General features: G+C 40.5%; 1 protein-coding gene across 6 annotated transcripts in view; it reads left to right on the top strand.

Moving 5' to 3' along the window:
- Positions 1-389: 389 nt before the first annotated feature.
- Positions 390-14,840, top strand: part of FNDC3A (fibronectin type III domain containing 3A) — a 111,188-nt gene continuing 96,737 nt past the window's right edge. For 3 of the 6 annotated variants that reach the window (XM_068182157.1, XM_068182156.1, XM_068182147.1), the window contains exon 1: positions 390-552. The gene's annotated coding sequence lies outside the window, so the exon portion shown is untranslated. The other 3 variants (XM_068182158.1, XM_068182148.1, XM_068182155.1) reach the window with 2 other exon arrangements.

Here is a 14,840-nt window from a genome sequence, read left to right as displayed (position 1 = left end):
AATATGTGCTGGGTGTGGCTGGGGTAGAGTTAATTTTCTAAACAGTGGCTGGTATGGGGCTGGGTTTTGGGTTGGTGCTGAACAGAGGGCTGATAATGTAGAGACGTTTTTGTTACTTCTCAGCAGGGCTTACACAAGCAAGCCCCGTCCCCAGACGCCAGTACAGGCTAAGGGCAAGGCCCGGCACGACCGACCCCCGACCCCACGGACCCGCTGGACCCTTCCCGCCCCCCGCCGGCCACGCCCTCCCGCAGACCACGCCCCAGCCGCGCACAAGCCACGCCCACACGCTCTGGTCCCGCCCCTCCCCGGCCACCGCCCCCGCCCTCCCGCACGGGAGCGCTCCGCGCAGGCGCACTGCGCGCCAGAGCCAACTGCTCCCTCGCGGCCCCCCCAGCCCTCCCCAAAGATGGCGGCCGCGCGCCGCCGGGCGAGGCGGCGGGTAGCGCTGAGGCGGCGGGGCGGGGGCGGCGGCGGCGGCGGGAGCGGAGGGCAGTGACAGCTGCGGGCAGGGAAGGAGGAGGCGGGGGAGCGGCGGCGGCCGGAGGGCAGGTACCTCGAGTGGGCGGGCAAAGGGGTGGGGGAAGCGCCGCCCCTGCCCGAGCTGCGCCATCGGGAACTCCCCCTGGCGCTCCCCGCCTCGGCGCCGCTGCCCGCTGGCGGCGGAGCGCGGACCGTTAGCCGGGAGAGCCGCGGGGCCATGGCGGTGAGTAGGCGCTGATGGCGAACCGCCGCCTTCCCCTCCGCGGGGCGGCGAGAGGGGTGCGAGGGGACGGGGGCAGCGCCGCTGCCTGCCCCGGTGCCTGAGGAGCGGCGCTCCCCGCCGGGGAGGACCGGGAACCGGCGCCTCCGACGGAGCCCCGAGAAAGAAACTTTGTGTCTCCCCCCTCTCCGTCGCTCGGAGGTGCCTCCGCCGGCCGGGGCGCGGGGATCCGCCCGCTGTCAGCGCCGGGCTGCGGCGCGGCGGCCGCGGGAGGAGGCGGTGGTGGAGCCGGAGAAAGAAGCAGATGCGGAGCGCGACCAGAACAGCTGAGCCGGCTGTGACAGGCGGGGAGGAGAAGGCAGTGGTGGTGCTCGACGCCTCTTTCTCGTTGTTGTTGTTGTTATTGTTGTTGCTGCCCTCCACCTAAGCCGTAAAAGGTTCCCTCATACGGGATTGAGCATCTCTACGTAGATAAAACAGTCTTCCCGAAAACACGGTAATCATCTTGCCGGCTCCTAGCAGAGGCTTTATTCTTTCAGCCAGTTTTACTCCCGATTCCCCCCTCCCCGAATATCGCCCAACCTAAACAGAAACTTTTCGTTGCTTCCAGGCAACTTAGAAAGTGAAACCATCTAAAAGCAAAAATGAAACTTTTCTGGTGATTTTTGTTGTGCGAAGTAAAGAAATTAAGCAGCAGAAACAAGAGAAAATGTATTTGGTAAGAGAAAAATGTTAAAAATGGCACCTTAAGACGTGTTAGTCATTTGTTTAACCCTGTCAAAGGCATTTTATTAGCCACCTTGCATGTCAAGTGTTATTCTAGAACATTTCACGTTACAAAGTTATTCCTGTGAAATGTTCTTTGTTTTTAGAATTTCAGTCTGCATTTAATCAAATACATACCTGATTAGAAATGCCTTGAATTTTCAAGGGGACTTAAAATCTCTAGATTTTTTGCTGCTGAGTACTTGGCAGCTTCTGTCTCAGAAGCTGTAGGTCCCAGTCCTGCTAAGCTTTCTGCTTAAAAGAAGCTATTTTGTTGTTATGGCAATGGGAAACTTTCTGCTTTATACAGCGTAGAAATTTAACTGATGTGAATCTGCATCCGTAGATGTGTTTATTTTCTGTGTTGTGAAATAGTGTGAGTCACAGCAAATCAGTGGTCCTTAAAATTCAAAGAGGATTTTTATGCCTGTTTTTTGATTTTTAAGGAAATGGTCTCAAATAATTGTGAAATGTAATCACATGATGAATGGGGAAGTAGCAAGCTGTCAGGTAGGGAGAAAGCTGTACACACATGTGGAAGTCAGAAGTAGCTGAGTATCTCTATCACTCAATGTTGGCAAATTAGATAGAGTTCTTGACAGCCAGTGTTTCTACTGAGCATGAGGGAGCAAGAAGGGTGCTGCTCAAGTTTGAAGACACAGCATCGAATCTAGATTCACTCTGTGTACACCAGTCATCTTGACACACATACATTGAATCTGGGAGTTGTTTGTGCAAGTCAGAATGATTTTTCTGGTGAGTTTGGTGAAGTTGATGTGCTATATGAGTTCCATAGGGGCACTGAACACTGATTTTTAGCAGATGAAGCCTGGGTTAAGAGAGACAGAGATCTTTGTCCTCAGAAAGGCCAGGACTCAGTGATCTGTTGCTTAGCTCACTTGGTCAGGGGGATGAGCAATCGGCTTTGAGCAGAGTCACAGGCTGATTACTGTAGATGATAATATTAAAACAAAATTAGGTGAGTGTCTCAGGTTTTTCTCAGGGCAAATGGAGCTGTTCTGAGGCTTTTTACTGTATGACAAGCTCTGAGTGTATGAGTTTCATGAGGGTCACGTCATTACTCCCAGCATTAGTTACCTGATTTCAGTCCATTAATGGCATTTCTACCTTTTTCAAGTTGGAGTTTCTACTAGTTTGTGAACTTAAAACTCAAAAGCTTTATATTTTTATAGGCAGTGATGTAATGGAGCTGCAGAAACTTGGATTATGATTTGGACTAGTAAGTCATTTGCTTTGGGCTGTGCGTCCTGTGGATCTTGGGATGCTTTTCTTTGTTAACCTTTGCCTCGTGGCCATTTAATTTTACTTGAACTTGGACCTCCATCATCTAGCTCAGTGTTATTCTGATGATCATTTTGGCTGAAGATCTCAAATAGATCCTTTAGAATTGTTATTGCAGCTTTAACTGCTTAATTGAACATATTTCTGCAGTGTTCTGTCTTAGGACTTGAGAAAAACTCTTAAAGCCTGACTTGATGAGAGGTTCAATTTTTCATCCTTGTCAGTACTTTCTCCTAGATGGTTTTAACATCTAAATACTTTTAGACAATGCCACAATTTTCCTTGCTGGCGGGTCACTTCTGCAATAGTGTATGCTGTTGTACATGTGTTGGTCTCTGGAAATACTGAATGCTGGGAAGGTGTTGTGTGCTGCTGTTCTGATTGTCTATTGATGGCTCTGTCAGTGGCAAATCCTGTAACCCAGCCCCGTCCCGGTTTTTGGGTTGAACTGGCAGACATGCAGACTTGTTCATTCCCAGACAGACAAATACCAGAGAAGAAAGTTTTTGTGAGGATGCAGGCCTACTTTCTAGACAGTGTTGTCTGAATCCATTGATGTTCCTTGTCAGTGCCTTCTGGAACCTCAGGAATTCTTTTCTTCTTCTAGCAAATTTGTATCTTTTTTTCACCTCCACTGTCTAATTCTTGTGGGATTTGTAATTCAATCTCTGCTCAAATGTCTACAGATAATGTCATGTTCCATCAGTTCATTTCTGTTAACTAGAATATTAATTGGATTCTCTCTGTTATAGGTGTCAATAACCCTTCTATATTTTATCATTGATTTCTTTAAGACTGTAGGCTTGGGGAAATTCCCAGGCAATATGTAGTAAAATTTAATTACACAGCAATTTAGAGTGCATGAGTTAAATTGAGAGCTGATGTTTTTCCTGTAGGACCAGGTCTCAGTAAAAATGGATTTGACTTGGACTGTCAAGTCTTTAGTTTAACTAAAAGATACTGTCTGTATCTCAGGAAAGCGATAATAGTTTGGAATGAGTACACTGCTTTTTCTGTTCAGCAAACATGAACAATGTTTATTTTGCTCATGGGGCCAATGTTTCCTGAGCTACAGAAAGGACTGGTTTTTTGCTTGTTCTTTGCCATATACAGTAAACTTTGAGCTTCCTTAATGCTGATGTTCTCTTGATGTCAATAGAAAAACAGTATCAGCCTTTTTCTTAATCTTCTCTATTCATGAAGTTTAATGGTTGTGTTTATGTCCAGTGGTATTTTGGACTGTCATCCTAGGGGCTGATGAGGTAGCAGGATGTTTAGGAAATGTCTGTAACACTTAATACTATTACATGTTTCTTGTGGGTTGTCATCTTTAATTGTTCCAAATAATTTACATTTGGTTTCAGATGGAACAAATATTTTTGAAGTAATTTTGTTTGCCCCCCAGGAATCTGGTCCTATTCCAGCTGCTGACACACTCTTGAGCCTGTAACCACTGAAAATCTGCAGACTTTTTGCTAACCTGTCATAGATGAACTGACTTTAATGAAATGTAAATTCAAATAGTGTTTGCTGTGCTCTTTTGTCAATAATGAAATAGAATTTTTTGCTGTTCCTTTCATGGTGGACTCTTGATATACTCACTTGTTAGGTTATGCACCTTTTTTTTGGTTGTACTGATAATCTCTTTGGTTACAACACATGCTGCAGAAACTGTTGGTCTTCACTTGATGGCACAGTTGTGTAGAGCACTGTGTTATTACTCTTCTTGAATGTATTGTTTTAGAAAGCTTTTGTATTCAGAAATGCAGTAGCTCAGGAATGAAATATCCTTTTGTTTTCTAAATACTTGATTAAAAATTCAGCACCGTGCTCATTTGTGATGTCTTCACAGCACATTTCAAACTGAGTTAGACTGGACCTGCTTAGCCCTCTTTGTTCATGGCTCCAAGAAACGTTTCACTGTTTACGTCTAGGCAAGCACATTTGTTGGTCTCGGTCTCATCTGACCTACCAATAGATCTACCAGCGTTCTTAACAGAATTTATATTTTTGTCTCCCTTTAAGTTTTTACTTTTTCAGGATATGTGGACCTTCTGCTCATGCTGTTCTGCAGTCAAAACATCACTTAGGCTAACACTGGTATCCTTTCTTTTGGTTTAGTACCTTGGGCACCAAACACCACCCCAACACCAGTCCACAGAAGTTAATCAGGAGCACTGAATATGCCTATGTTGTACCTCCCCCCAGTTTTGCTGCCAGAGTTGTTCCAAAGCATTTTAAGACACGTGAGAAGATACACTGCAAAATTCTGCATTTATAGACAGTAGAAAATATTGTACCTTACTGTATATTGAATGGCTTGGTGCATAACAAGTTGTCAAAAATTAAATTACCTACAAATTTGCAATCCCAGTTTGACCAGTAGAGGTAATTTTTATTACCCATTAATAAAAGGAGCACAGCACTTTCTTAAGATGTAATAAATGTCTTCAATAACGTCCAAATGGATTTACTGTGACAAGTATGGATAGGTAGTAACTTTATTCTGTAAATGGAAGTGAAGAGGAATATGCAGGGCACGAATGTTAACTTTACCTTCTGCATAACAGTTCTTTTTGAATCTGCTTTGGGTTTTTTTTTACCTTGGTTGAATTTAAGTCTGTGATGCTCCGTTCTTATTTGCTTTTGATTTTGAGTAACTTGAAGTGAAAAAGAACTTAGCAAACCTTGAGCTTTACTGTTACCAGCAGTAAGAAGTATAAAAGCTCTGTAGTTTACAAGTGTAAATATTCCTTTGTAAATGGGGTTGAGTTTCCTCACTGTATAGACCCAATGTCTGTGGCATACAGGATCCTACAAGCATGGGCATGGGCTGCTGCCCCACTGTTGTCCCATTTCCCCTCACTAACCTAGCACACTCCATACCAGGTCTTACTCCTTTGATTATAAAATAAATCCTTCTTCTCTAAGTTCCAGTTTTTAAACTGCAAGGTTTTGGTTTTTTGTAGTTTGTTGTCCTTTTAACTGAAAGAATTGTATCTACTAGATAACTTCACAGAAGGAAATAGAGACAACAGAACAGCAAGTCGAGTAATTTTACTTTGGCAGACCACATTTTAGGTAGGGATAGCAAATCAAGTAGTAATGGTCTGCAAAAAGTGTGCAGGTAGCTGGAAGCTAATCTGTAAGCAAAAATGGAATGGATAAGAAGGTTCAGTACAAACTTTGGTGACTTGCAATGTCTTGGCAATGAGGGAGAGCTGTGACTATAACAATGCAGTAATATTTCAAAATACTTAATTGATAAACTGTTAGGAGACTTTCCACAGTGAGAATAAATGTCATAAAACACAAGAGTTACCATGCCTTTCCAAATCCTGTACAGTCTATTAAAAATGTAAATTGGGAGGATGACACTGTAAGACAAGTATTTACCCATTTAGTCTAGTATGAAAGTGGTTTGAAGATATTGAAATTAAGTACGAAGAAGTTAGGATTAAAAGAAGCTGTGGAATTAAGCAGTGACTGTTGGCAATGAGTAATTGTAGATGCAGGTGAAATGTATTTTGTTTTAATTTGTTCAGGCTTGCTAATAACTTGACTGCCCTCATTTAAGAATATTCGTTTTTCTGTACATTCTGCTCAGTGGCAGCATTTGGATGGTGAGGATAAGTTACCATAAATAAAGTAATACATCTTTAAAGTACCCCAGTGCATTTAAGTATGTACATCATGGCAATATGGCTCAAAACAAATCAGTTTCTGACTTTTTGACTGTATTGTTGGTAACAAATTAACAGCTATTCAGTGTTGCAACTTCATATGTAAAAGAGGAAGCGAAGAGCAGCTTTGTTCTCTTGAGTTGATTGAGCAATCAAACTGGTTGGTCCCATGGTGTTTTGATTAACTAAACTTTTCTAGGAGGATGGTGTGGAACTTAGGAGAAAGGATTGCTAATATCACCTGAGAAGCCTGCTCTGTTTTGCTGGTCTTCCCCTTCAGTAGTTGCAGATACTCCTCCGTTGGAGAACTCTTGAATGAGTAGCACATTCGGACTTCAAGAGTTGCATTCAGTTGAGATCGTGATTGACTGTTCTGCTCTTGGGGTACAAGCCTTTCCTCTCTGTTTATTCTTACATTTTGCATTCACTTGTGTATTTGCACATTTTTGTGTGAAGTCAGTCAGGAAGCTTCTGTGTTAAAACTGACCAATTCTTATATGATTAATTTTAAACTGCATCTGTCCTACAGTTTAACTATATTGACCAGTTGCTTGCAGTGGTGCAAGTGGGATCTGCTAGTACGATTTAGCACAACTGACTTTGAGGAGTTCAAATTCTTGATAATGGAACACCCTTCAAGTGTGATTGTTAGGCCTCAAAAGACCTTTAGAGACCTTTTTTGGTGAATTTTTACACTTGGGAAGTAGTTTTCATATGTCTGCCTTGATTTATCATGTTCTGTTGTTGTCCTGTTCCTTATGGAAGCAGAGAGCTACAGCTTTTCCAAAATAATCAGTGGAGAGAAATTTTAAAGTCTCTTAGACTTGTAGGCTCATTGATCCTACATCACTGTACATTTGGATAGCAGAGTTTTCATTTTTCAGAATGAGCAGGAAAAAGCTGTTTCATAAGAGTTCTTTAAAAGCTGCTCATTCTGCTTGAGTCACGCACTCTTTGTAGCTCCAATGCCAGCAGCTGTCTCTGCAATAAATTCATCTCACTGACCAGTTGCAGGTCATATTATTTTATTAATAAAAATATATACATTTTTTTTAGTTTGCCTTAAAGGTATAATATGAAAAAATATTTTGGAAATTTCTCATTGCTACTCACAGCCTCTGAGAAAAGGGAGTCAATGACAAATGAGGAAGTAGCTTGATTCTTGGCATTGAATTTGCTTGTTTTCTCAAAAACTAAGCATGTTATTAAACAGAAATGAAGGCAAAAGTAACAGTTAAATGGGAAAGGCCAAGTTGGTTTTGAAGCCATGTGAGTTTCAGAAAACAAACTGAAGGAAATCCAGTCCTGGCAGAAGCTTATAAGAATCTAATTTTACTGGCATAAAAGTAAAACTAGGAGGATTTAAGGAAATTCTTGAGAGTTACAAAAGTGTAAAACAAAACATAGTTTAGATCAGTGTAGCATAAATAAAGTGGAATTGCATTGCAGATTTTTTACAAGTGGTGCAAAAATACAGTATGCAGTTCATTCTCCTCATTTCTTTTTGGGGATGATTCCCATGAGTATCTAAATGGAAGATGTTCTTCAAGACAAAGGAGATCACAGTATTGCACCCTGTCTGTGTCAGTGCATTGGATTAATGTGCCTGCTGAAAACTAGGTATAGGTTTGCACCTTGCTGCTGACAGTTTGCTCTGTGATTGTAAAATGCACACTGTCAAAGTAGTTCCAAATAAAATTAACAGATAATTCCAATTTGTGTTAGGTTTGCACTTACCCTTTACTAAAAGCTTAGACTTCTTTGGAGGTATAAGAGGAATGGGCAAATAGGTGGGAAATACTGAATTCTTCATAGGGCAACAGCATTCAAGTTACATGTACTTCGTCCAGATAAGGATTGGGGCTGTTTTTAAAATATCATAATAATAACAACAATAACAACATTTAAAACCAGAATGTGGTGTTTTGAGGTAGTTTCGGTTACACTGGTCTTGCTGTGTACAGTCAAGCGTTCAGCACTTGTGCTGGGCAAGCTGAGCTAGTAAGTGTCCATGAACATATTGTGCCTTTATGGATGACTGGTTTATAACTGTCTAGTTTTTCCTCTATGTAGTTCTGACCTTCAAAAGTTTAGTTTCCTACATCAGCTACTATTAAAAACTTAGCCTCTTTGACTCAGATTCAAAAACTGCTGGCTTATGAATACAAATGCATTAAACTTGAACAGCTGGGGTATTTCCAATTATCTACTATGCATTCTTATATAGGTTATAGTACCCATGGCATGAATGCATGAACTGCATTTGAAGCAGCTTCTAAATCATTGTGGTTTATAGTCTGGAGTATGAAGGTAACCTGACATAAGTATTAATTTACTATAGCACACGAAACTCCTACAATGCTAAGGTTTGCTGTTGTGGAGCTTGGCCATTTGTGCTCCGCGTAGATCAGGTGGTAACTGTTGGGTGTCAGTCAGATCTGGTAACTGTCTGGCTGTTGACGTGCACTTGCATTTGCTCAGCAGTCAGTGTTTCCTTCACAAGAGTACTGCATTAATTTTACAACCTTTTAGTGTTCATCTTCTGGTGGTAAAGTACTATGAACAGAGTTGTTGATTGTGTTTCTCAGACTTGGAGAATTATGTTGAGTGAGCGTCTGTGACAACACTTGAAGTATTTCCATATTGATGGTAGATGTTGTAGATTTTTTTTTAATAGGAACTTCCAGTGCTTATTAAAACCTTTAGCATATCTTCACTGTTAAGTGACTGTCAGATTTTGACTTTGTTGATTTACTTCATGAAACAATACTATTTTTATAATTTTCCTGTGTTGCCTAGCTGCGATTTTAGTATTATGACCAGCACTGAAGGGAATAGCCATTTCACTTTCACTGTACTTAAAAGGAGGTTGACAAATTAGTGAAAGAGAAATGTTCCCCACAATGCCCTTCTTCTAACAAAAAATAACCCTTCTCTGTTCTGTTGGAAAGTATTTTATCAAGTATCCCAGGAAAACATTTCTGAAACAGGAAAAATACTTTATCAGGAAGAAAGTGTATATTTTAAATGAAATTGCATATTAATTGAAATATTTTGTTCAGAACTTGAGAAGTTGGTGTACTGTAATTGCCACGTCTGAAATTCTTTGGAAAATGTGGTAAATGTACAGGGAAGAAGAGAAATTAAAATCCTTCTGCTCAGTTCTGATTCTTAAAAACAAACACAAAACTCTTCAGCATGCTTCATAACTTTAATAGCTCAGCTACAACCTTATGGATCTCTGGGTAATTATATTCTAATACGTTTCTACACCAGCTGCATCACTCTATCTGAGCTTTTTCCAGTAGTGCATTAAGTGATATTACTAACATCTGTTGTATAATCTTTGTTCTTTCCTCTTCACCCTAGGGCTGCATTGGAATATGCTAGAATTTTCCACATTTTAGCATATTTGTACATCTTGGGCACTTCTGTTTGTCCACTCTTGTCTCATAAGTTCTGAACTGGATGGCCGATTTGACAGATTGGCTTTTTTGCTTCAGCCATTTGAAAGATGTTTGTTTTTCAAGTGCATCTGCTGTCCCCATGTTGGAGAAGGCAGAATCAAAGCATTTAATGCATTATGATTGAGTGATGGTTTTATGTTTTTTAGGTTCTGTAAATTCATTCCTTGGTCTTTGGCAAAACCTAAGTGTTGTCTCCTATTCAGAGAAGCTTTTATTTCTTACTGGAAGTTATCTTGACTGGAGGATGGGCCTTGCCTGTGGTTCCTGGGGGACTGTAGCTGCATGAAGACCCAGATGAAGAAGGAATGCACACCTGCTCTGCCATGGTGAACCCACTGGGAAAACACACCTTACGGCAACCTGGAATTGGCAGCTGTAATATGATGCTGCTTGAAGCATGTATGAAACTGCAGTACTGACAAAGAAATTATGGAAAAGCCCTGAGTTTGTTTCTACTTGTGTAAAAGTAACATGCAGTTTGGAAACATTTAGTATTGATTTCATTAAGACATTTTCTTACACTGCACTCTTTTGTGTTAGGTGCTTTTGTCTTGTCCCTGCTTAAACTTCTGTCTTTGTGTTGTGTAGAATTCACAGCTGTTCTGAACAGCTCTCTGGAATAATAAAAGTTTGTGTCTGTTGTTCCCTAGATTTGACAGAATTAGAATGTTAAGTTGCTGTAAGCATTGCGATGATACATAGGTAGGTAGAGAACCAGTACTCTGTAAATCATAAAAACTGAGGAAAAAAACAGCAATGCAAGTTTCTCCTTCAGTAGGCACCAGTGATACCACTGTGGAGAGTGGCCTTATAAGTCCTCTAGTTGAGAATAAATCAATTAATTATATTTTGTATTAAATTCAATAACCAGAAGCAGTGAATCTCTAGGAAAAGAGTGGTCCATATGTTTTTATTGTACACAGCACTGTTACTAGCTATAACTACATTTATCATGCTAGTGCCTATATTCCAGCTGAACTGGAAAGCCTTTTTATGCAGGATGTTTATGTGAAAGTGTAACTTTTAAATTCGTAACTATCCTCTAATGCAGTCTTCCTCTTTTAGGAGAAAGGCCAGATTATAAAGCAGATCTGTTATGGATATGTCTTCCAAAGTTTGAGCCTTAGGTGTCCCAATTTGAGTTTTGATTAGCATTGTCATTGTTGCTTTGAAATTTGAATTGAGAATTTGATAACTTTTAAGAGTTTAGAGGCAAGCTATGGTCCTCTCTCTGGATTCCGATCTACTGCGAGTCATTCAACTTTGGCATTATGTGTTGTATTTTGTTTGACTAATATTCTGGAATTCATAGGAGAATTCTGCTTGATAGGGTCTTTGGAGAGTGCCTTCTTCAGCCCTTTGTTAGGACGTTACATGGTCAGGTTTTGATTTTCTACAGCACTGGTCTCCAAATTTTTTGGTCATGCCCCCCATAAGTAAAGAATGTATTAAGCATGTATCTCCGATATATATAATCTTTTAAATTATATGCATATGCTATTATATTGGTATATGTATACTATAAAGCATATGCAAAAAAAAAAAAGGATAAGATAGAGATGAAAACAAATATTTAAAAGAGGTTTCCTTTCAGTGACAAAAAATATTTTCTTCTCACACACCAAGAGTTTGACTTGTGCTGGGGTGTGTTTACCCCTCTTTGGAGACTACTGATCTACAGGATTAAGAATTTTGCAGCCTCTCAGGGTATGCCAGTGCTACAACACTCTCCTTGTCAAGATACCTTTTTTTTTTAATCTTTATGGACAGACAATTTCCAGTGGTGCAGTGCATGCCCATCACAAAATCATAGAATATGGTGAGTTGGAAGGGACCTTTCTTGATCATAGAGTCCAACTCCTGCCACTGCCCAGGACACCCCAGGAGTCACAGCTTGTGTCTGAGAGCATTGTCCAAACACTTGTGCTTTTGCAACACGCCTCCAGGAAGAGTTTGATTTAAGGGTCTCTGCCAGCATCCTTCAGGTAGTGGTGACCCCTGGCTACTCTAGTGCTCTTAGCTTCTCCTTGTGTTTCCTAAGCCCAGGAACAGTCTTTGTGGCATCTGCTTTATACTGGGAGGAGGAGAAGGTGGCTGAGAAGAGAAAACCGCACTTGGTATTCCAGATTCCAGCTTATTACCACTGAATAGCAGGGAATAATCACCTTCCTCAGCCCATTGGCTGTACTTCTCTGCTAATACAGCCTCATATACCTTCATTGCTGCAGGACACGTGCTGCTGACTCATGTTGTTTTACCTTGGTGATCCAGCTGATACAATGCTGATGTGTTTTTCAGAGACTGTCCTTAAGATCAGCTGTAGTCTCTTGGAGAAATGCTGATCCTTTGCATGTGCAGAGGAAATGCACTGAACGCACTGCCCAATGATCTCAGCCTTACAACACTGCTTAACCCTTAGTGAACAAGAGACAGAGTAAAAAGCATCGTTGTATTGTGCTTTACAACTTGAGGGTAATGCCACAGAAACAATAATGGACCAAATCTGAAGGCATTTAAGGATTGAGTTAAATTGTCATTATAGTTCAGGAAGGCAACCTTGCTTACTGAACTATGGAGTAGAACACAGTGAGCTTTAACATCATTTAGTCTTTTGCCTTGTTAGTGTAATTCATTCCTTAAAGGTTCCTCAGGCATAAGTCCTGGAGTCTAAACAAATCACATCCAGTAAATTTAGATATCCTTACTTTGTTTCAGCTTTGATAGGCTTCAGATAACTCTTTCAAGGTATTTTCAAATAGCAATTCAGGTGGGGGTGGTGGGCAATAGGTAGTTTACAATGTAAGTCTTGTACAAAGCATTAACTTGGACAATTTGGTTGTAATCTCAAGACACCCTGTACTTGCCTTGCATTGTAGAACAGACTCGGGGCAAATTCAAATTAGACTGAATTTGCAGTCCTGAATTGACTTTGAATGTCTACTAGTAGTTCAGTATATGCAGTAGCAAGATAAGAAATGAAATAGTCATTCATGCAGTAGTTGTTGCTATGCATAAAACAGTGTAGATTTGTAAATAAGCATGCATTTAATGCTCCACCAGTAGCAAATTACTTCTCGGCTGCTTCTGTGCTTAGCAACTGAGAATTATCTCTCTATTCATCTAACATGTCCTCTTCCTTGTCTGGTCCCTTTTAATGTCCACAAGAATGGTGCAGTGAGTAGGCCTTAAATAAATCCTTTGGTTCATCCCTCATGTTATTTTACCCCTTCTGAAGGCTGCTGCATCAAAGTTTTCAATGGTGCAGGAAATCTGACAATAGGCTAGTGATTTTTTTGTAGTGGTTCTACAGGCTGAACCTTACCTGTCGTCTAAATGCAAGTTTTCTTGTGACCTTTTCAATACTTCATTAAGTCCTGAGTATATCCAGAAACTAGATGGAGTTGGAGGACAGTTACATCATCTGGGGCAGTTTTATGAGGATTAAGGCTGAAATTACGGTATGTACATACTTCGCTTTCAGTATTTTCAGTATGGAACAATATGTTCAAGAAGTTGTTGCTCACACTTGGAGCAGTTAGCAGCAATTTCAAGTCAGAAAATTGGAGACAAAGCTTGTGAAGTTATTCCAGTAGAGATGGTAGGTATTTGCAGCCAGAGGCAGGAAAAACATCCTCCCCTCCATGTTGCTAAGGGAAGTAGACCTGTTGATATAACTGATAAAGCCTTTTGGCAAGCTTGTGTTTGACTGTCCACTTTTATTATTCTGTCCTTGTCAAAATCAACCCTTCACAGGATTGAGTTCATTCTTTTTAGTTTTAGAAAGAGCAGCTTTTCCGTTATGCATTAATACTTTTTGCTATGCCTAACTTTTTAAGCTATTCATGCCATTTCAGTGGACTGAAATGCTCAGTCTCTTATCATTGTCATTGCTTGTCATTTGCTGACTTCCTTTTGACTTCCTTTTTTTTATTTTTTCTGAGATGCAAGTTAAAAATATGTTCTGTAATGAGAAGCTGAGAACTGATACCTTCCCTTCCTATTGGAAACTCACATGGCTCGACAACTCTGTATTTACTGTTAATGTTTAAGGACTGTCCATTCAATTTTAATCCATCTGTTCTGTTTTGTTATTGAAGAGAAATGCTCTCTAATGCCAAGTAAGATTTTAAGGTTGTTTTTCCAGTCCACTTATTAGTACCTTTTCCAGCAATATCCATCACCAGAAGGTTTGTATGAAGTTAAGTGGACAAAGTTTTTTCAGTCAATCTTAATTGTATTTTAGTTCTTTACAAATAACATCCAGTCTTGGCCTCAGATTATTGTTTGCTAACAGGACTAGATTGTCCCTTTTACAACACAGTATTTAATGGAAACTTCTACTTTTCTTCCAGACCTCTGAGACTTTCCTAGGACCCAAGTTATTTGCAAGTCTTTTTCAAGGGTCGAGGTAAATGTCTTCAAGAGGTCTTGAATGCAAGCTACTGGGATCTGCTGATCTAAAGGCTCTGTCTGCACACACTTGAGGTCCTTGCATTGAATGTGATATAATTTATTTCCAAGATACGTTTATTGAGCACTTCTGTTTATCTTGACACCAACCTTTTGTCCAGTTTAGCTGACTTCTTCTCCTACCACACATTCTGTCTTTTCAAATTGGTATCTTTTTGTCCTCACAGCAAAAAAACAAAGGGCACCTACAGTGGGTTAACATACCACATCTTACTTTGTGACTGTATTATGTGCACTGAGTTGTATGGATTGCTGCCTCCCGACTACTGATGGGGGAAAGGCTTTTGATGAACGTGTAGTATAGACCCACATTGGTGTGAAGTTGAAACCTTTAGTCATTGAGACTAGTTCAGTGACATTGCAGAGAAATCTAATATTGTATTGTCAAGGAAACATTTTTTTTTCCCCTAGATTGATTACACAGTCTGACAGGTAGCACTTTTATTATTT

This window comes from Anomalospiza imberbis, chromosome 2, assembly GCF_031753505.1.
Source record: "Anomalospiza imberbis isolate Cuckoo-Finch-1a 21T00152 chromosome 2, ASM3175350v1, whole genome shotgun sequence".
NCBI lineage: Eukaryota > Metazoa > Chordata > Aves > Passeriformes > Viduidae > Anomalospiza > Anomalospiza imberbis.
Note: the sequence above shows the minus strand (reverse complement) of the source record. Positions and strands in the feature narration are given on the sequence as shown.